Source organism: Triticum urartu, chromosome 6A (genome assembly GCF_056163025.1).
Source record: "Triticum urartu cultivar PI428250 chromosome 6A, HENAU_Tu73, whole genome shotgun sequence".
NCBI classification, from domain to species: Eukaryota; Viridiplantae; Streptophyta; class Magnoliopsida; order Poales; family Poaceae; genus Triticum; species Triticum urartu.
The window spans coordinates 213,938,765-213,960,292 of record NC_141878.1 but is presented as its reverse complement, the minus strand read 5'-3'; the positions used below and the strand labels follow the sequence as shown (position 1 = coordinate 213,960,292).

The 21,528-nt window shown below is 45.4% G+C and overlaps 1 long non-coding RNA gene across 1 annotated transcript; it reads left to right on the top strand.

Annotated features, from left to right (window-relative positions):
• Positions 1 to 778: 778 nt before the first annotated feature.
• Positions 779 to 21,323, top strand: LOC147964799 (uncharacterized). The gene is made up of 3 exons (XR_015607957.1): positions 779 to 1,073; positions 2,347 to 2,421; positions 14,224 to 21,323. It is a non-coding gene; the product is annotated as an uncharacterized LOC147964799 (long non-coding RNA).
• The last annotated feature ends 205 nt before the right edge of the window (positions 21,324 to 21,528 follow it).

The following is a 21,528-nucleotide window of genomic DNA, read 5'->3' as shown; positions in this document are numbered from 1 at the left end:
GAGGATCAACTACTCCAGGAAGAGCAACCAAGACCGAGAAGATCTGCTAGAATTTTCGTAACCAATTCTTTCCCCCTAACTCTACCACTTAAATCTCGGGACGAGATTTCTTTCAGTGGAGGAGATTTGTAACACCCCGAGAATCGTGCTACAGTAATCTCCCCCTAATGTTGGCCATGTCATCATGATTACTATGCAAATTGCCACTTGTCCAAAATCAAAGTCAAATTCAAATTTAAATTTCAAGTGAAATTATTAATTCTTCGCTCGGTAAAACTAAAATGTTCAAATAATTCTATAAATTCCCCTGATCATCTTCATGTTGAAACCAACTTCGTTTGACTCACAAATAAATTCCTAGGAAAATAATAACTGGTCCAACAGCAAATAGAATAGCCTTTTCAAAATGAACAAATATTTTCAACAATTTCTTTTGACCTCAAACTTTGTGGGCCTCTCCAAATTTATGACTAATAATTATGTGCTAAATTTATTTGTCAGAAAAATTCAATTGCTATTTGTTTTAAATATAAAACAGTGAGGAAATTATAAAACAGAAAAATTAAAATCAGTAAAAGCGCCTAACTAACTAATGTGCATCTGGGCCCTAGAGGCCACAGAGCACCAGCGGCCCACCTCACCTCCTCTCCGTCCTCACGCTACAGGATACAGGGGGAGCACGTGGCGGCCATCCCGCGACTATGGTTGCCCCCAGCCACACACCGGCCATCCGGCGATGCCCCGTGAAGATAAGGACCCCAAGCAACCCCCTTGGCAAACCCTAGCCCCCTCATTCGCCCCCTCGTCTTGCCCCCGTCGGCTTAACAGTCGCCCGAGAAGCCCATGGCTGCACCATCGTGAAAGCTCACAGTCACCATCATCCCCTCGCCTACTGTGCACGTCCATCTGCTCCATCGTCGACCACTGCCTCGACCACAACCGCTAGATCAAGTCGGGAGCCCCTACATTGACCAGATCGAGGTCATCTTCAACCTCCGGCATGCTGCTCGCCATCTTTGATTCGGTCTCACCGGAGCCTCCCCGAGCCCGCTTTGCTCACCTACAGGCTCGATGTGAGCTCCTCTCCGCGTTCCCCTTTCTTTCCCCTCAAATTCGTCATCGTTTGGCCACCCCACACGTTGGCCGCCAGGACAGCGAACTCAGCTCCACGCCCCCTATTCGCTACTCCATTATTGTGCCTCTGGGCGCCCTCGCCTGCCGCTGGCTGCGCTCGCCGAGAGCCCCTGCATGCCAGCCCGCGCCCTCGCAAGCTCCTGTCCGCGCACACGCCAGTGCCCCATCGCATCCGCCGCTCCCTGGCCGCGCCAAGGCGCGCACCCACAGCCTCCTGCGCGCCCTGCCTCACCTCCGGCCGCGGCCTGGCCACGCTCGCGGCCCTGCCTGCTGCTTGAGCCGTTTCTGCTCGCTGCTCTGCTGCGTGTTGCCGCTACCGCCGTACTGTTGTTGGGCTACCGATGTTGCTGCCTTCGCTTGCTGTTGCCGCTGCTTCTTGCTGCTACTTACTGCTGCTGCTCCCACCTGTTGCACCGCTGCCACCAGTGACCGCGTGCCGCTCACTGTCGGCCACCACTCCCTACACTAGCCGCCGGTCGTTGCTCCCAGCCCCCTACCTCCTAGCGCCGGCTGGCTCTGGCTGCAGTGCTTGTGTGCATGTGTGAGCATAGCGCTGGCTGTGTCTCTCGCACAAACGGCCGGCCCTTGTTTACTACTAGTAGTAAATTTAGTTAAGTAGTATTACTTTAATGCTAATTAAGCATGTTAGAAAATGACAAATGGGTCCCACCTAATTAGATTAGATAAATCCTTTTGAAATTATTAAGACACTAACATGTGGGACCCCCGTATTGTTAACTTTGACCGGTCAATGTTGACCGGGTCAACTCTGTACACTGCCCCCACTTGTCTTACACACTGGGTAGGAATTCCTGTGTACACTTATCATTTGTTCAATTTAATTCGAAATTAAATAATTAAAATAATTTCAGAATTTATTTTAAACTTTTGAAAAATCATAGAAGGTAAACTGTAGCTCGGATGAAAAAGTTTTCTACATGAAAGCTGATAAAAAAAATGAGATGAACCCGAATACGCTATCCATATACATGTCAAATGCCTCCAGCACTGCAAACATGGAACTGTCCCCTCTCTTTCGTCTATCCAAAAAAAGCCAAACATTGGGAAAACCTCTCCACATGATTTCCCTCTTCGTCTGCAACGTGTAATACTACGTTAGAACACCCCTAGCTTCGCATATCATCATGTCATGCTTAGTGATGCATCTGCTTGTTTATATTTACTATTTATTCCACCTCTTCTCTCCCGTAGACCCTGACACCGATGGTGCCCCTGTGACCGACTACATCTCCGACGACCCTTCTTCCTCTACAGCAAAGCTTCCAGGCAAGCAAACCCCCATTGATCATTCCGATATCGCCCATTCCCTTCTCTCTTATGCTTGCATTAGAACTGCTGCTGCTTTTTGTATGATCATACTCTGATGCATAGCCTGTTTTTGTTACCTGCTTTCATACCTTACCTGCTTATTCTAAACTGCTTAGTATAGGTTGGTTAGAGATCCATCAGTGACCCCCACCTTGTCCTAGTTGCCCCGCTTTATGTTTGATGACTCGATCAACGCAATCGACGTCCAGGCCCTGACACCGCACATCGCCCCCCTTTAGTTGTATGACACTACAGAGTTACTATCGAGTGCCGAGGGTGATACCTCATCAGCACTTCTGATGTTAACCCTGTAGTGTAGCTATTCAGTCATGGTCATCGAGGGTGATTCCTCCTTGACCACTCCCGATAATGACTCTGTCGTGTAACCTCTCAAGTGTGGACCAACGAGGGTGATTCCTCCAAGTCCACCTTGATGGTTACATCGAGTGGGAATCCGTCGAGGGTGATTCCTAAGGTTTCCCCCTTACTGTTTCTTACACACGGTGTAGAATCGAAAGTATGTCTAGAGGGGTGGTGATTAGACTACTTGACCAAATAAAAACTTAACCTTTTCCCAATTTTAGTTCTTGGCAGATTTTAGCTATTGTAGGACAAGTCAAGCAATCATCACACAATTCAAGCAAGCATGCAAAGAGTATATTGGCAGCGGAAAGTAAAGCATGCAACTTGCAAGAATGTAAAGGGAAGGGTTTGGAGAATTCAAACGCAATTGGAGACACGGATGTTTTTCCCGTGGTTCGGATAGGTGGTGCTATCCTACATCCACGTTGATGGAGACTTCAACCCACAAAGGGTAACGGTTGCGCGAGTCCACGGAGGGCTCCACCCACAAAGGGTAACGGTTGCGCGAGTCCACGGAGGGCTCCACCCACAAAGGGTAACGGTTGCGCGAGTCCACGAAGGGCTCCACCCACAAAGGGTCCACGAAGAAGCAACCACCCACAAAGGGTCCACGAAGAAGCAACCACCCACAAAGGGTCCACGAAGAAGCAACCTTGTCTATCCCACCATGGCCATCTCCCATGAAGGACTGGCCTCACTAGCGGTAGATCTTCACGAAGTAGGCAATCTCCTTGCCCTTACAAACTCCTTGGTTCAACTCCACAATCTTGTCGGAGGCTCCCAAGTGACACCTAGCCAATCTAGGAGACACCACTCTCCAAGAAGTAACAAATGGTGTGTAGGTAATGTACTCCTTGCTCTTGTGCTTCAAATGATAGTCTCCCCAACACTCAACTCTCTCTCACAGGATTTGGATTTTGTGGAAAGAAGATTTGAGTGGAAAGCAACTTGGGGAAGGCTAGAGATCAAGATTCATATGGTAGGAATGGAATATCTTGGTCTCAACACATGAGTAGGTGGTTCTCTCTCAGAACATATGAGTTGGAATTGTGTATGTGTTCTGATGGCTCTCTCCACGAATGAAGAGGAGGTGGAGGGGTATATATAGCCTCCACACAAAATCCAACCGTTACACACAGTTTTCCAATCTCGGTGGGACCGAATCAACAAACTCGGTCGGACCGAAAATGTAAACCTAGTGACCGTTAGAGATTTTCGGTGGGACTGACATGCAACTCGGTAGGACCGATATGGTTAGGGTTTGGGCATAACGTAATATCGGTGAGACTGATTACACAAACTCGGTGAGACCGAATTTGGTAATTAGCTAACTAGAGAGTTGGTCAGGCAAACTCGGTGGGACCGATTTGCTCTTTCGGTGAGACCGAAAAGTTACAAAAAGGAAACACTGAATTTACATTGCAATCTCGGTGGGACCGATCCACTCTTTCGGTGAGACCGAAAAGTTACGAAAAGGAAACAGAGAGTTTGCAATCCCATCTCGGTGAGACCGAGATCCCTATCGGTAGAACCGAATTGCTAGGGTTTGGCAGTGGCTTATGACAAGTGAAACTCGGTGGCGCCGGATAGGAAGAATCGGTAGGACCGAGTTTGGCTTAGGGTTTAGGTCATATGTGGATATGGGAAAGTAGTTGAGGGTTTTGGAGCATATCACTAAGCACATGAAGCAAGAGGCTCATTAAGCAACACCTCATCCCTCCTTGATAGTATTGGCTTTTCCTAAAGACTCAATGTGATCTTGGATCACTAAAATATAAAATGAAGAGTCTTGAGCTTTTGAGCTTGAGCCAATCCTTTGTCCTTAGCATTTTGAGGGTTCCACTTTCACATCCATGCCATGCCAATCATTGAGATTTCCTAAAATAATCATCTTGGAATAGCATTAGCTCAATGAGCTATATGTTGTTATGAATTACCAAAACCACCTAGGGATAGTTGCACTTTCAATCTCCCCCTTTTTGGTAATTGATGACAACATATAGATCAAAGCTTCGACAAATGATAATGAGCATGAAATATATCGTCGCTTTGAGAAGTATGTGATAAGTAAGAGCTCCCCCCTAAATTTGTGCATATTTAAAATTTGCTTTGGACTGCAAATGCACAAGGAGTTAGAGTCATGGGTTACTCTTCCATGTCACATACATCTTGGTGGAGCGCTTAAAATGATAAGAATGAAATACATGCACTGATCACCAAGAAAAGTGAATGATCACATAAGATAGATAAGATAATAGCATTAAGCAAACATTAAGTGTAGCTTATGATCAAACACATGATCATCAATGTCTCACGAGCAATGATATAGTATCTCAAGCACTCAAAAGCAAACAAAGTTCGAAAAAACCACCAAATAAAGCAAGAGAGAAAAAAGCAACACACACTCTCTCTCTCTCTCTCGAAGCCTATGATCAATACATTTTCTCCCCCTTTGGCAACAAGTTACCAAAAAGTTCCTAGAAAATGCATAGTGCTAGATCGACGCTCAGGCTTGATCTTCAGGTGGTTGTGGAGTCCGGAGCACTCCAAGGACGAAGCCTTCTGTAGATGTGGTCGGAGTCGAGACTGAAGTAGATGCTGGAGCTGGTGGAACTGAAGCTGTAGCTGGTGCAGAAGTGGTGGCTCTGGTGTCAGCAACTGGCATTGCAGATGACCTCGGACCTCGTGGCACTCTGGCAAAGGCATCAGTTGTAGTCCTGCCTCTCCTCTCCTGCATGTCATCCTGGAGCTGCTCCACGGCAGTCTGAATCTCTGTCACCTTGACATCCAAGTCATAGAACTTTTGTTCCATGATCCTCTCTAAGCTTGCCTGGTTCTGAGTTAGGGTGGCTAGTCCTTTCTCAATCCGCAGGGTGGATGCAATCAGGTAACCAAGCTGCTCTTGTTTGGTTTTCAAGAAATACTCAGATGCCTCCTCTTGAGTTGGCATCTTGGCAGCTTTCTCCTTCCTTGCCTTCTCCTTCTTGGCTTGTGCTTGGGCAGATGATGGCTCATTCTCAGTCATGACAACTTGATTATTCTCAAAATCTGGACGGATGGGCAAGTGTTCCTTGTCCAACAAGTATATGCCCATGCCCATCTTGGAGTTAATGATCTCCTGAATTTGTGGGGCATACCCACAGCTCTTCTTCTGATCTGCTGCAGTCCTCTTGATGGTCTCTACCATGAGGCTCATCACCTTGAACTTCTGTGGCACATCAAAGATATGAAGCAAATTGATTGCATGGCCTCTGATCATCTTGTGATCACCTGACTTGGGCAATAAGGTGTGCCTCAGTATCCAATTAATAGTTGGCAGCCCTGACAGAAGATAATGCACCGAGCCAAATTTGAAAGTTTCAAGTGCCTCGTTTGGAATTTCCTTGTACATGTTGGACATAGAGTTGTGGTCCATCTTCTTCTTGGCATAAATGTCCAAATCATCCTCATGCTCCTCTGGGGCATTGATGAGCTGTGCCCACTCAGCAACAGTAGATTGGTACCTCGTACCTTCAGACATCCATGTAATCCTTCCATCTGGGTAGAAGTGTGCTGTGGAGTAGAATTGCATGATAAGCTCCTCGTTCCACTTTGTGAGCTTCTGCCCAACAAAGTCTGCAACTCCACAAGCACTAAGCTGTCATGCACTCCAGGGTAGTGTTCCTCATTTTCCTTCATGTACTCCCAATCAACCCATCTCATGTCAAAAACTATGGGCTTCTTATCAAGCAGCACTGTCTCATAGAAATCTTGCTGTTCCTTGGTGTGAAATCTGTAATCCACAGCAGTCCTCCTCCTTGAAGCATACGGATCTGCTTCTCTCCACTTCCTGAGCCCTGAGTCTCTCCTGAGCTTCATATCCTCAGCCACAGGATGAGCATCGTTGTGGTCTGGGATCTTGGGCTTGAGTTTTCTGAGAACTTGCTCTTCATCATCTTCTTCTGCAGCTTCAGGCACTGGGGCCTTGTTCTTCTCAGCAGCTGGGATGCTTCTTGTATTCCTCTTTGGTGCAGACTTGGGCTTGGAGGTAGCTTTGGGTGCTTCTTTGGGCTTAGATGCAGCAGCCCCTGTCCTGATAGCATCACCCATAAGCTTAGGTGCCTTAGGTGCTGGTGCAGCAACCTCTTCTTCTTCCTCTTCTTCCATGATGGAAGCCTTTCCAAGCACTCTGGCTACGGTCTTCTTGACTCTTTCCTTCCTTTTCTTTCCTTCAGCAGCAACTGGCTCTATGGGAGTGGACTTCTCAGGAATCTTGGTTGAAGCTCTGGCCTTTGGCATAGGCTGCCTGCCTACTGGCCTTTTGACTTTCAAGCCTGGCTTTGTGCTCTGTGCTGGCTCAACTCTCTTGGAAGTTGCTTCCTCTTCTGCCACATAGTCTTCATCCTCAGAATCTGAAGTTCTCTTCTTGCTTTGTCTGGTGGCAGCTTTTGGCAGATTGCTAGGAGTACTTCTGCTGCCATCATCTGAAGAACTTGAGGGACTAGTGCCCTCACTCATCTGCACTTGCTGTTCTGATATGTTGAACAAGCTGTCTGCTGACCCTGTGAATAGTTTATAGATGAGGTAGAATAGATGAGCATCACAAAATGCAGAGATTTTTGCAAAAGAATGATCCAAAAACTTAGTTTTAGTTTCCCACTGAAATCATCTCGGGTCTACCGATTTTTAAACTCGGTGATACCGAAGCAGTTTTGGAACCTAAACTAGTGAACTCGGTTGGACCGAGTCACAGTTCGGTGGCACCGAGAGTGCTAGGGTTTCACAAAGTTCCAAAATCGGTCACACCGATAAGTAATTCTCGGTCAGACCGAGTCTCACTTGTGCAATGGCATAAGCCAAATCGGTGGGACCCAGTTTTTCAACTCGGTGGGTCCGAGATGGTTTCGGCGGAAACCTAACCCTAAAATTTTCGAATCACAACTAATCTACGAACGCATTGACTGGATAGGAGTGTTTCAATCGTGGCAAGAGTCATGATGATCACAATGTGCTAAGAATCGGATTGGAGAATAGCACAAAGATCGAGTCCATACCCTAGTTCGGCGGAGACTCGCTATGGCGGCAACGACAGGGTAGAATAACGTTGACGGCGATGGAGACCAGCGACTGGAGGCGGCTGGCGGCGAGGAGACGATCCAGAGACCAAGTTGGCAGAGCAGGCTATCGCGCGGGCGAAGGGGTTCGGAGAAATTTCCAAATTTTTGCCCGTGACTATATATAGCCCGACCCTGTCGGTGTGACCGAGTGGAACAACTCGGTGGCACCGAGATTCATAACTGCAAGCAGTTACTGAAACTCGGTGTGACCGAAAGGTTCAAATCGGTTGCACCGAGATCGAAAACCTAGATCAACTTAATGATCTCGGTAGGACCGAAAGTGGGGTATCGGTCAGACCGAGAATCATAAAGAGGTTTTGGAAGTTTAAGTCTATGACGAATCGGGGACTCCGAGCGCTCCTCACACAGAGTGGTTCAAATCTGACTTGATCAAATTTTGTGATGTAGCATGAATAGAGTTTGAGACGAGAAAAGCATAGATAGCTAGAGGAGGTTCTTAGGCATTCTTGTCCATCCACTTGGCAAAAGGAAATAAAACCGAACAATCAAAACAACAAGTGGATGTCCTCGAATGAGTAAAATATGCAACCAGCATGCTCACACAATAAGATGGCAAACGAAATATGTGACAAGGCATGCACAACCAATTCTAGCATCTATCAAGCAATTTGCGATGACAAGGTCATCTATATATGAGTATATTGACTTAGGAGTCAAGTGAGAACACTTGATCATAGGTCATACTCATCGTTTAAGCTCAAGTGGGGTTACCACTTTTACATAAAGCATTGTTGTGTTCACATCTTTAGAGTTGCTTTAGCTCAAGTCTTAGAGTAAAGCTCCCCCTAGATGTGATATCCCCCCCTTTAGAGGGATGAACTAACCTCGGGTTTTGTCGATGATGACTTCATGTAGATGTTGAAGATGTGGATGCTCAATGTTGATGTAGATCACTTGGAGCTATCCATTTGAGTGAATTGCACTTTCAATACCTACATGGGTTAGTCCCACAAGGAACAAACAAGGATATCCATAGACATAGAGTGATGCACACACAAGATGATGTCCATGAAAACTTTTAGGTTACCTTGTCCCTTGTCTTACCAACAAGAGGGTTTGTGACTCCTTGAACTAGTGCAAGATGTGGAAGTTGATTGCACTTGTTCTTTCCAAAATGATAAGAGTGAAGTATGTTGGCGGAGTCACCCTCAAGAACTCTCTAGTTCTTCTTCTTTTGGATCCACACCATCTTGATGGGAATCCTTGGAGTTGTAGTCGTACTTGATGAAGTGGAACTTGAAGTAGTCTTGGGAATCCACTTGACTAAGGTCTTGGGAGCTTTTCAAATGCATCAATTTCCTCTTGAAGCTTGTCCTTGTCTTTTTGCTTGTAGTCTTGTGGTGGAAGATCATCTTGAGCTTGTGTCCCCTTGAAAGAAGTATCATACTTCTCTTGTTGAGGAACAAACTTTGTCTTGGGGTATTGATCTTCTTCCCACTCAACTCCATTGGCATTGAACTTTCGTTCAAAACCAACACCTTGATTCTTCCGGTGCATTCCTTACTTGTGCACAATTTCCTCGAATTGCTTGCTTCCGGCAAGGCTTTTGTACACTCCTTTCTCTATAATTCCCTTCAATAAGCTATTTTCTTGCTCAAGTGTAACTTGGCTAAGAGAATCATTAGTGGAATCAAGAGAACTACTAGAAGCAACAATATTGGATTTAGCATGATCATTGTTACTGCTAGAGGAAGAATCTTTCTTGTTCTTGTTACTAGACTTGACTTGAGGCATGTAAGTGGATAAGAGTAAACGCTTGGCAATGTAAGAAGAACTTTTCTTGCGGAGATCATCATTGATTGCTTTTAAGAACTCATGCTCTTTCTTAAGATTGAGCTTTTCAAAGCGTAATTTCTCATGAGCTCTTAAAAGTTCTCGATGATCTTCGAAGATAGTTTCATGAGCTAACTTAAGAGTGTTCAGTTCTTTAGTTAGAACCTCAATCTTCTCCTTATCATTGTCATTCGTTTTATCTTGATTGGCATGATTAATTGACATTTCATCATAGTATTCATCACTAGAGTTGTTAACAAGCAATTCATCACCTAACAAGTCATCTTCATCACTATTGAAATCAACATACTCGGGGTGTGTTACCTTAGGACCTTTGGCCATGAAGCATCTTCCAATTCCTTCATTTGGTGAGTCAAATATGTTGTAGGAGTTGGTTGACACAAGTGCTAGACCGGCAACACCTTCATCTTAAGTATCTTCGGAGTCGGAGTGATAACTTCTCTCGGAGTGGCTGTCGGAGTCGGAGCCAGATACCCATTCACCAACATGAGCTTGATGTCTTCGTTTTGTGTAGCTCCTTGATGATTTTTCCTTCCTTTCCAAATCCTTGCTTCTCCGTGAGTATCTTCGTTCATAACGATCATCTCTACTTCTTCTCTCTCTTGGTGGTGATTCTTTGCTTCTTCTTTTTGGAGAATCTTCTCTTCTCTTGTAGGGAGCTGTACACTCATTGGAATAGTGTCCGGGTCTTCCACAACTGTAGCAGTTTCGCTCTCGACTAGAAGATCTTTTGTCATTGTAGGACCTTGACTTGAAGCTTCTATATTTGCTTCTACTCTTGTAGAACTTGTTGAAGTTCTTCACCATTAAGCTCAATTCTTCATTGAAGTTTTATTTCTCACTTGATGATGTAGGGGCTTCACATGAGGCTTTGTAGGCACCACTTGATTTGTTGTGAAGTTCCCCTTTATCCTTAAGTGACATCTCATGAGCAACAATTCTTCCAATCACCTCCGTTGGCTTGAGATCTTTGTAATTGGGCATCATTTGGATCAATGTGCACACGGTATCATATTTTCCATCCAAGGCTCTTAGAATCTTCTTGATGATGAATCTATCGGTCATCTCTTCACTTCCTAAGCCGGCAATCTCATTTGTGATGAGAGCAAGCCTAGAGTACATTTCAGCGACACCTTCACCATCCTTCATTTTGAACTTGTCAAGTTGACTTTGAAGCACATCCAACTTGGATTCCTTGACGGAGTCGGTACCTTCGTGCATATCAATCAAAGTGTCCCAAATTTCCTTTGCATTCTCAAGACGGCTGATTTTGTTGAATTCTTCGGGGCACAATCCGTTGAACAGAATATCACAAGCTTGAGCATTGTATTGCAACATCTTCAACTCATCCGCGGTAGCTTCACGGTTTGGTTCTTTCCCATCAAAGAAGTCACCTTGCAAACCAACACACACAATAGCCCAAACGGCGGGGTTATTTCCAAGAATATGCATTTTCATTTTATGCTTCCAACTAGCAAAATTAGTACCATCAAAGTAAGGACCTCTACGGTGATAATTTCCCTCGCTAGATGCCATACTCTCCTAGATTGTGAAACCAAGGCTATGACCACCAAAGGCTATGGAGATCAAAGCAAATGGAGACCAAAGCTCTGATACCACTTGTAGGATCGAAAGTATGTCTAGAGGGGGGTGATTAGACTACTTGACCAAATAAAAACTTGACCTTTTCCCAATTTTAGTTCTTGGCAGATTTTAGCTATTGTAGGACAAGTCAAGCAATCATCACACAATTCAAGCAAGCATGCAAAGAGTATATTGGCAGCGGAAAGTAAAGCATGCAACTTGCAAGAATGTAAAGGGAAGGGTTTGGAGAATTCAAACGCAATTGGAGACACGGATGTTTTTCCCGTGGTTCGGATAGGTGGTGCTATCCTACATCCACGTTGATGGAGACTTCAACCCACAAAGGGTAACGGTTGCGCGAGTCCACGGAGGGCTCCACCCACAAAGGGTAACGGTTGCGCGAGTCCACGGAGGGCTCCACCCACAAAGGGTAATGGTTGCGCGAGTCCACGAAGGGCTCCACCGACGAAGGGTCCACGAAGAAGCAACCACCCACAAAGGGTCCACGAAGAAGCAACCACCCACAAAGGGTCCACGAAGAAGCAACCTTGTCTATCCCACCATGGCCATCGCCCACGAAGGACTTGCCTCACTAGCGGTAGATCTTCATGAATTAGGCGATCTCCTTGCCCTTACAAACTCCTTGGTTCAACTCCACAATCTTGTCGGAGGCTCCCAAGTGACACCTAGCCAATCTAGGAGACTCCACTCTCCAAGAAGTAACAAATGGTGTGTAGGTAATGAACTCCTTGCTCTTGTGCTTCAAATGATAGTCTCCCCAACACTCAACTCTCTCTCATAGGATTTGGATTTTGTGGAAAGAAGATTTGAGTGGAAAGCAACTTGGGGAAGGCTAGAGATCAAGATTCATATGGTAGGAATGGAATATCTTGGTCTCAACACATGAGTAGGTGGTTCTCTCTCAGAACATATGAGTTGGAATTGTGTATGTGTTCTGATGGCTCTCTCCACGAATGAAGAGGAGGTGGAGGGGTATATATAGCCTCCACACAAAATCCAACCATTACACACAGTTTTCCAATCTCGGTGGGACCGAATCAACAAACTCGGTCGGACCAAAAATGTAAACCTAGTGACCGTTAGAGATTTTCGGTGGGACTGACATGCAACTCGGTAGGACCGATATGGTTAGGGTTTGGGCATAACGTAATCTCGGTGAGACCGATTACACAAACTCGGTGAGACCGAATTTGGTAATTAGCTAACCAGAGAGTTGGTCAGGCAAACTCGGTGAGACCGATTTGCTCTTTCGGTGAGACCGAAAAGTTACAAAAAGGAAACACTGAATTTACATTGCAATCTCGGTGGGACCGATCCGCTCTTTCGGTGAGACCGAAAAGTTACGAAAGGGAAACAGAGAGTTTGCAATCCCATCTCGGTGAGACCGAGATCCCTATCGGTAGAACCGAATTTCTAGGGTTTGGCAGTGGCTTATGACAAGTGAAACTCGGTGGCGCCGGATAGGAAGAATCGGTAGGACCGAGTTTGGCTTAGGGTTTAGGTCATATGTGGATATGGGAAAGTAGTTGAGGGTTTTGGAGCATATCACTAAGCACATGAAGCAAGAGGCTCATTAAGCAACACCTCATCGCTCCTTGATAGTATTGGCTTTTCCTAAAGACTCAATGTGATCTTGGATCACTAAAATATAAAATGAAGAGTCTTAAGCTTTTGAGCTTGAGCCAATCCTTTGTCCTTAGCGTTTTGAGGGTTCCACTTTCACATCCATGCCATGCCAATCATTGAGCTTTCCTGAAATAATCATCTTGGAATAGCATTAGCTCAATGAGCTATATGTTGTTATGAATTACCAAAACCACCTAGGGATAGTTGCACTTTCACACGGTTACTTTGACTTACCACAGAGCCATGATGACATCGGGTCGGCCCTGAGGGGTACCCATGAGTGATGTGTAGTCGGGTTGATCTGGAGGATACCCGCAAGTTTTCCATGCGGCGTGGCCGGGCATTCTTAGCCCTTGCCGCAAGTTCGTGAGACGGGGCGATGGGGTCACATGATCGTGTCTCTGCTCGTTACCGCACACTACCAAGACACTAACGGTTTGGATATTTGATCCGAGTAGGCCTCTGGCCTTTTCGCACTAACCACCATGCGGGAACAAGTATGGGCACTCTGCGTCATATGTATCAGCCGAAAGCTCATTGGACGTCAGCGATGGAGCAGAGCGCACCGGGTTGGACTGGAATGCCTTCTCTTGTATAAGGGAGGCTAGGTCTGGTCACCGGCCGCCCACGCAATGTGAAGGAGTGCAAAGGGCAATGGGCCCAAGACCCCTGCATGCTTAGGATGTAGACCGGCGTGCTGGCCTCTCTGTTGAGCCTAGGTAGGATTGCGGTGTGTTGATCAGCCTAGGCCTGTCATGACCTGATGGTGTGTCCGACCGGAGTTGATCGAGCGTGTTGGGTAAGTTGGTGCACCCCTGGAGGAAAGTATTCTATCTATTCGAATAGCCGTCTCCACGGTAACGGAAGCTCGAAGTTGTATCCCGATTGATACAACTAGAACTTGATGCTGAGGCATGTAATGGAAATGATGGCTCCGGGATTGTTTTCTCGCAGGGAGTCGAGGAAGTGATCTCTGGGCGAGGTTACAACATACTTACTAATATTATAATATGCCACTCTTATCTCTTCTGATGCTACAAGATGCTTGGAGCTGCTTGAAGATGCTAGTATTCGATAGGCTAGGCTTTCCCCTTCTCTTCTGGCATTCTGCAGTTTAGTCCACAGATACAGCCCATTCCTTTGATACAGATGCATACTTAGTTTAGATTTGATGTAAGTCTTGCGAGTACTTTTGATGAGTACTCACGGTTGCTTTGGTATATCCTTTTCCCCCATACCCGATTGTTGCAACAAGATGACGGATCCCAGGAGCCAGATGACACCACTGATGACTACTACTACTCCGAGGGTGCCTACTACTACGTGACGGCCACTGATGACCTGGAGTAGTTAGGACGCTCCCAGGTAGGAGGCCTTGCTTTTTCAATCGTTGTTACTTTTGTGTTAGCCTTCTTAAGGAAGACTTGTTTAACTTATGTTTGTACTCAGATATTGTTGCTTCTGCTGACTCTTGTGTATTCGATCCCTCGAGGCCCCTGGCTTGTAATATAAAGCTTGTATTATTTTAATTTGTGTCTAGAGTTGTGTTGTGATATCTTCCCGTGAGTCCTTGATCTTGATCGTATACATTTGCATGTATGATTAGTGTAAGATTGAATCGAGGGCGTCACATTTTGACTCCATCAAATTTTTGCAACTTTGGCACCTTTGCCTAGGGCATTCACCACATCATCCGCATTACCACCACCGACTTCCGCAACCTAACCCATTTTGATCCATATAGCATTAGTGGTTGCTTGAGTAGTGATTCGAGTCTCCTAAGGTGTTTCGGCTACTTAGGGGCGGTTGCTTCTTCATCAACCACCACCACCACTTCCGCATAGGCTTGCCAACCATACACTTCCGCCACCCCAACTTAACCCAATTTTGTTTGAGTTGTGAGTTGTGTCTCCTAAGGTGTTTCAGCTACTTAGGGACGGTGACCCTCAAATCCGACTCACATAACCCAATAACCCTCCACTTCCACATTGCCTACTCGCATAACCCATCATTGCATTTCCACAATCCCGTTGAGCTTCCACAACACCACCACCGCATCCCGCTACCACCATTTGACATTTGACATTTGAGATTTTGAGTTCGCGGTTTTTCCGTTTCCTAAGGTGTTTCGGCTAATTAGGAATGGTTTGACATCGAGAACACTGCCACTCATCATCGCCACGAGGTCATCATCGTACATCACAGACGGTAGCCTTGATGACATCATTGTACATTCCCCTTGCAATTGCATTGATAACCCCTAGCCCATTTTGCGTCACTTGCCTATCAAGACTAGCCATTGAGTATTGTCGGCAATGTTACTTGTGCACATTAGTGATCTACACCATCCATTGCATACATACCATAGCATATTGGTATCATCTTGGTATCATATCATCCCTTGTGTCACAAGATTGTTCCCGTATATACACAATCACTATCTTGGTTTGTGCATTTCGCATTGTGGCCATGTCAAAAAATAAGCTTTTAAGCAAAAAAGAGAGAGCAAAGAAGCTTGTAAGCAATAGCCATAGCATCCTACCACATTGCACATAAGATTTTCATATCCGATCATCTTGGATCATATTGAGAGAAACACCGGGAACCATACATACATATCATACTTGGGATAGAAGTCGTTGCATTTTTGTCTCCTATAGGTTGTGCACAAGTGTCGTATCCGCCAATTGAGCAATCGTGCTAGCATCTCTCTAGAGTTGTGCAACAAGAGCATTTTCCGTGGATTCCACATTTTGAGCTCATTCCTTGGTTGCATGACCCCATTTATCTATCCGTGTGTGTGTGTTTCCGTGTGCCACATATTACTATTGGTGTACTTGTTTCACTTGTGAATTTGTGAATCTTTTTCAGCATTATTGACTCTTGCTAACATTTTGCATCAAATTTTTGTGCCACTATCCTTACCAAGCTACTCCATAAGCATTATTTATGTAGGTGTGTGAAATTGACAAGATCAGTACCAATTGTGCTATTTCCTTGTTACAGCATTGAGTGATCATTGATCCATTCTCAACATGGGTCAAGGTACATTTGGTATAGTTCTCTCCTTTCTTCCACTCATATTTGCTCGAGTCTTGTGATGGATAGGAAAGGCATTTCATCTCCGGTCTTCCATGACAACGACGGCGCGAACAACTAAATCACCAAAGCGTCCATCTTCGATCTACAACAACAAATGCAAGGCGCACATTCTACTTTGCGGGAGCGCATTGAGAACCTCTCCATCGACATTCGTCACTCCAAAGCAAGGAAAAGGGACTACATCGACAACAAGCTTTCCACACAAAAGGAGGAGTAGGATGCAAGGATGGAGGAGATTCGGACTCTGTTGGCCAAACGTTCTTCCCCTTCATCATCCTTAAGGCCACGGCGAGCAAGTCAATCATCTTTGCAGCGCCCAAGAGATGCAAGCGCAATTCTTCCACGTCCACATCAACATGGCGACCATCATCACATTTGTGATCCACATCGTCATGAAGGGCAAGTCACCTCCAAGCATCATGTGCACGACGATGACGAACGCAATCGAGCTCAAGCACGACAATGACACCATCATCATGAAGATGCTCGCCAAGCGCAAATGCACAAGTCCCAACAAGCCCTACTTCACGCAAAGGCCAAACTTCATGAGCACAAGAGAAGACCGCGAGACGAGCACCACCAAGCCGGAGCTATAGCTACCACCACCACTTTGGCATCTTCGCCAAGTGTTATCAAGGCATCTTCGCCTTCGGACGTACGACATCTTCTCCTACTTCCCACGATTTGCCTACATCGACATCCTCAACAACAAGGCGACCACCTACAAGCGAGGGCGACACTTCCATCTTCGGAAGCCCCTCAAGGAAGATGGTCGAACATGGGAAATTCCCTTCAGTCACGGAGATGAGCTATGAGGTGCCACATCATATGGGCCTCCAACAACAATACGGTGACAAGAAGGTCGAGCAAGGGCCATCCCCTTTGACCACGGAGACAAGCACGAACCTCTTCAACAACATGAAGACGGCGCCCATATTGGACTCACACTCCGAATCAAGCTACGCGAGCGCACATGAGACCTTCTCTTTGGTCTCAGAGGAGAGTGATGTTTTTCCACATCCTACGACATTCATCTTTGGAGACATTTGCACCTACACCTATCCAACACCCACATATGACGAGATGTCCCAATTGCCATGTGAGAAGAGCCACCACCCCATGAGTGAGATGAGTGACTCCACCATATATAACATTGAGTGCCTTTCCTATGAGAGGATGAGTGTGACCACCACTGGCCCCACACATGAGAGCATGCCACACATCCTATGTGAGGTTGAGAGCCATTTGAGTGACTCCACCAACAATATGAGTGAGAACATCATACCGGGAGTGAGTGAGCCACAACACTTAGTGAGTGAGGTAGTTGACACGGCATGTGAGGCCAATATGATTTCTAACGACTTACCCTCTAATCCGAGTGTGTTTTCCCTTTTGGTGCTAGGTCTCCTACATGACGACATGCCTATCCTCGACGAGTCCATACCTCCAATGGACACGACGATGGCCATGGTGGACGATGATGCACCCCCACATGGTTCCATCAAGATGAAGTTGACCACGACTTGGTCTTAGACACCTCACCTACAACACATAAGCAATGCTCCAAAGGTAACATAGGTGATGGTACTTCTCTTGTCTCACTAGTGGACTATCTTGCAAATGATTGCTTGCATGATGTTGATCACCTTATGGATTCACCACATACTATGTCTTCTACATGCTTTGATATTCCACCCATTTATGATGAATATGATGATGAGCATGTTGATTTGCCTAGTTGTGATGCTATGCTCCATAGGATGTCATGTGAAAATTCTATTGGTCAGATCATGTTTGACAATCCATTGAACTTGTCATATGCTACGAGTGAGATCTCCCATATTGCATCATTTCAATCTCAACATAGTAACTATGCATGCCCCATTAAAATAAATCCCATTTGCACTTATGGCATAGATGACAATATGATGGTCATTGGCTTTTGTTTTTCATGCGATGATATTGCTATGCTTCCTTTACAGGATTTGCGCAATTAATCTAATATACCATGCCATGATCACATAGAAACAAATATGCTTTGTTTTGGATGTTGTCAATACTCTCCGTGTGATGTTTCCATTAATTCTCATGAGGAGACCCCCATAGTTTCCTCATACATATTATGAGATTTTGATCCATTCCATACTTTGCATGATTCCCATACTTGTGTGCACCATATGCATTCCATGAATAATAATGCTCTACATATTTCTCATGACACAGTACACAATTTGAGTCTCCATTATGATCTACATAATAACAAACCTATCATGATGGATGACATGTTTCTATATCATGCATCTCATTTATTTGAGCATTGGATATTTTGTGCTAACCAACACAAGCACGTGCGCATCATAATGGATGATGTGTACATATACCATACACACACAATTTTCCCATTGTCTTTGTTTCGTGTAGGTAATATTGTATACTCGTCAACCTCTCAATCCCAAGAGTTGACGAAACGAGCTCTTGAGAGCAACGACGATTTGGGATCCCGTGGGTTGTCCTTACCACCGTTCTCTTCACGCAACGACTACGCGCATCTATTCTACTTGGCTCTCACATGGCTATGGGCTATTTACCACTTGTCACATTATGCCCATTCTACCATTTTTACTTTGCATGTTATGATTTCTATGCCTTTGCCATGCAATTGTGACCCTTTCTTGCATCTACCCATGATTCACCATTTTACTACTCATATTTGCATGCTTGGTGGAGATCCTTGTTGCTATGGCCATGTTTACCATGTGCCTCATGCTATTGTTGCTTGTTGTGTTGGGAGAGTCATGATGTCCTGTTGATATTTACATATGGCCTCTTTCCAATACATTGATGATATTTTTCTCATATCTTGCCTTCATGCTTGTGATATGTCTTGTGCATTATTCATGATCACCATTTGCACACATGACATGCTTGACATGATTCCTTCTAGTATGTTGCATCTTCGCACTACTAGCTTGCTTCACTTGATCACTATGATTGCTTGCTTTGTCACATCACCCATGTTCCATTCTTACTCGCTTTCTTTAGTTGATGACATATATGTTCATGCCTCTCACTTGATTTCTCTTGATCATTGTCTCTTGTCTCCGTTATTTGCAACTCTCATACCCCCTTGTATTGAGTGCCAACTTGCTATGCTTATTGATCGTGGAGACTTAAACATATTGCTTGTGATGCATGCTTGTTTGATTGAGCCTATTGTAATTGGTTGTTCTCGCATCATATGCCTCCATACTATGAAATGCTCCCTTGTCCTTTCTTATGATGAGCATGATGCATACACTTGTTGGGTATCTTACCACACGAATGATAGGTTTTGCACTTCCGCTAACCTCATTTGTTTCTCCGAGTGTTTGTCATGTTCTTTCATTTTGAAGGATTCACAAGGTGGTGCCATCACAAGACAACTTGGTCATGTGAAGGCGTACACGATGCGCGACACCAACATTTTTGACATTCTCATAAAGGTGAACTCCTTCCCTTTGAGCCATCCTCAAATACGCATATTGGGTGGGTCACTCTTTCATTGTTGTCTCCTTCTTGTTGTCTACATGATACATCTCGTGAACGGAGGAGCGACATTGGAGATTGGCTCTATGGACCTTCAAATTGAGGAGCGCTCGGACTTATTGGATGCACCTTCGCACCTCCACTCATGCCACGACATTGAGCATTAGTACATCAACACTCCTTTGACACATTGCACTAACACCTCCATATTTATTGATTGTGCTCACAAATGTCATGCTCGATGGGCATATCATACACATGACAAATTTGCATCTTATGCATGGATTGACTCACATTATGATTGCCTTGTTGAATCTTGTATTTCTATGTCATCCATGATATATGAGCTTGTGCATTTCCTTAGAAAATTTGTTGTGATCTTTCTTGATGGTACCTTCATACATCATGATCATATTGTCCACCCTCAATTGCATGACAACATAATCACATTGAGCACCAATTACCATGTTCATGCTTTTGATGAACCATCCCATTATGACCTCATTTTGCACAATGGTCGCATTAATCACATTCCCAACACCTTTGTGCATACTACAAATGCTTTTTCTCCCATGAATGCTTTGCATATCATTCTATATCATCTCGTTAAACCTCATGTGCTTTGTCATGAAAAATCTTGCCGAACGGACTCATACTTACTTGATGGACACTTTGTCTGCGCTAATCATTGTATTTCCGAGTGTCATTTGTGTTTGCTCTTTTTGCATGTCTATCCCTCCGGAGACACCTTGGAGTACTTGGATTGCGCAATACCTTCATCTACGTCCAACTACAAGTTCGTCCACAACAACCGTTTCCATGGTCATGAGGATCACGATCCGAGGTCGGATCTTTACCAAGGGGGGGAGATGATGCGGAGCATCCTACGATCATCCCCATGTACACTACGACTACTCCCCATGCCCCAAGAGGACATACGATGAGACCTTGACTATACGCCATTCGACGCAAGGTGAACTCGCTCCTCTCTGAACCATCACTTTCCACACATGAGACATGGCTACTACCTTAGACATATGTGCTCTGCATGACCAGGAACCAATAGGAAGACCATGGAACAGCGCGGAGCATTGGACAAGACGGCAAGGAGTCGGAGCAAGAGAAGGAGCTGCCTACAAGCAACAGCTCTCGGACGTCCGACAGCCACCGGACGACTGGTCCATACCGGACGTCCGACGCCTGGAGTTTCCACCCGCCAGAACACCCGTGGCTATGGAAGTCTACAGCGGTCGGACGACCCCCAGACATCCGACTTCCGACACTCGTCAGCCATCGGACGACCAACGCCGACCGGAAATCCGGTGCCAATTATCTTGAGCCAAAACGCCGGACGTCCGACAAGTACCGGACGACCGGACCCTTGCGAGCCACCGGACGTCCGGTACCTGTCGGACGAGCGACGCATGTCTATGCACAAAGTAATGAGCCGAGGCCCATGTATCCCTCACTTACCCCTTCATGGCCCTATACTATATATACTCCTCCACCTCCACCATTTGAGGGTTAGCATAGGTTTAGCTCATTTGAGATAGATCTTTGCACATCCATACGGATCTACTCCATCTAGAGAGACCGCAGCCTCGATGGAGAAGATCCACCTTGGATTCAAGACCCCTTCATGGGATGACCCCTCAGGACCTCCTCACAGAGATGAACTAGTTCCCATTTGTATCATCCTTTGTTGATCATGGATCATGTATCTCTTTCTATTCATGGATCTAGCACATGTGTGATTGTTTCTTGTCTATTTGAGTGTTTCCTCTCATTTCCCCTCATGATTTCCCTCGCGTCTCCCCTCATGTTCTTCATAGGATCCCCTCCATTTCGTGAAAGATCGGACACTAGGGTTCCACCCTACATCAATGATGCCCCTCAGGCAATAATTCATGTCCTTATAAATGATGTAATGTTG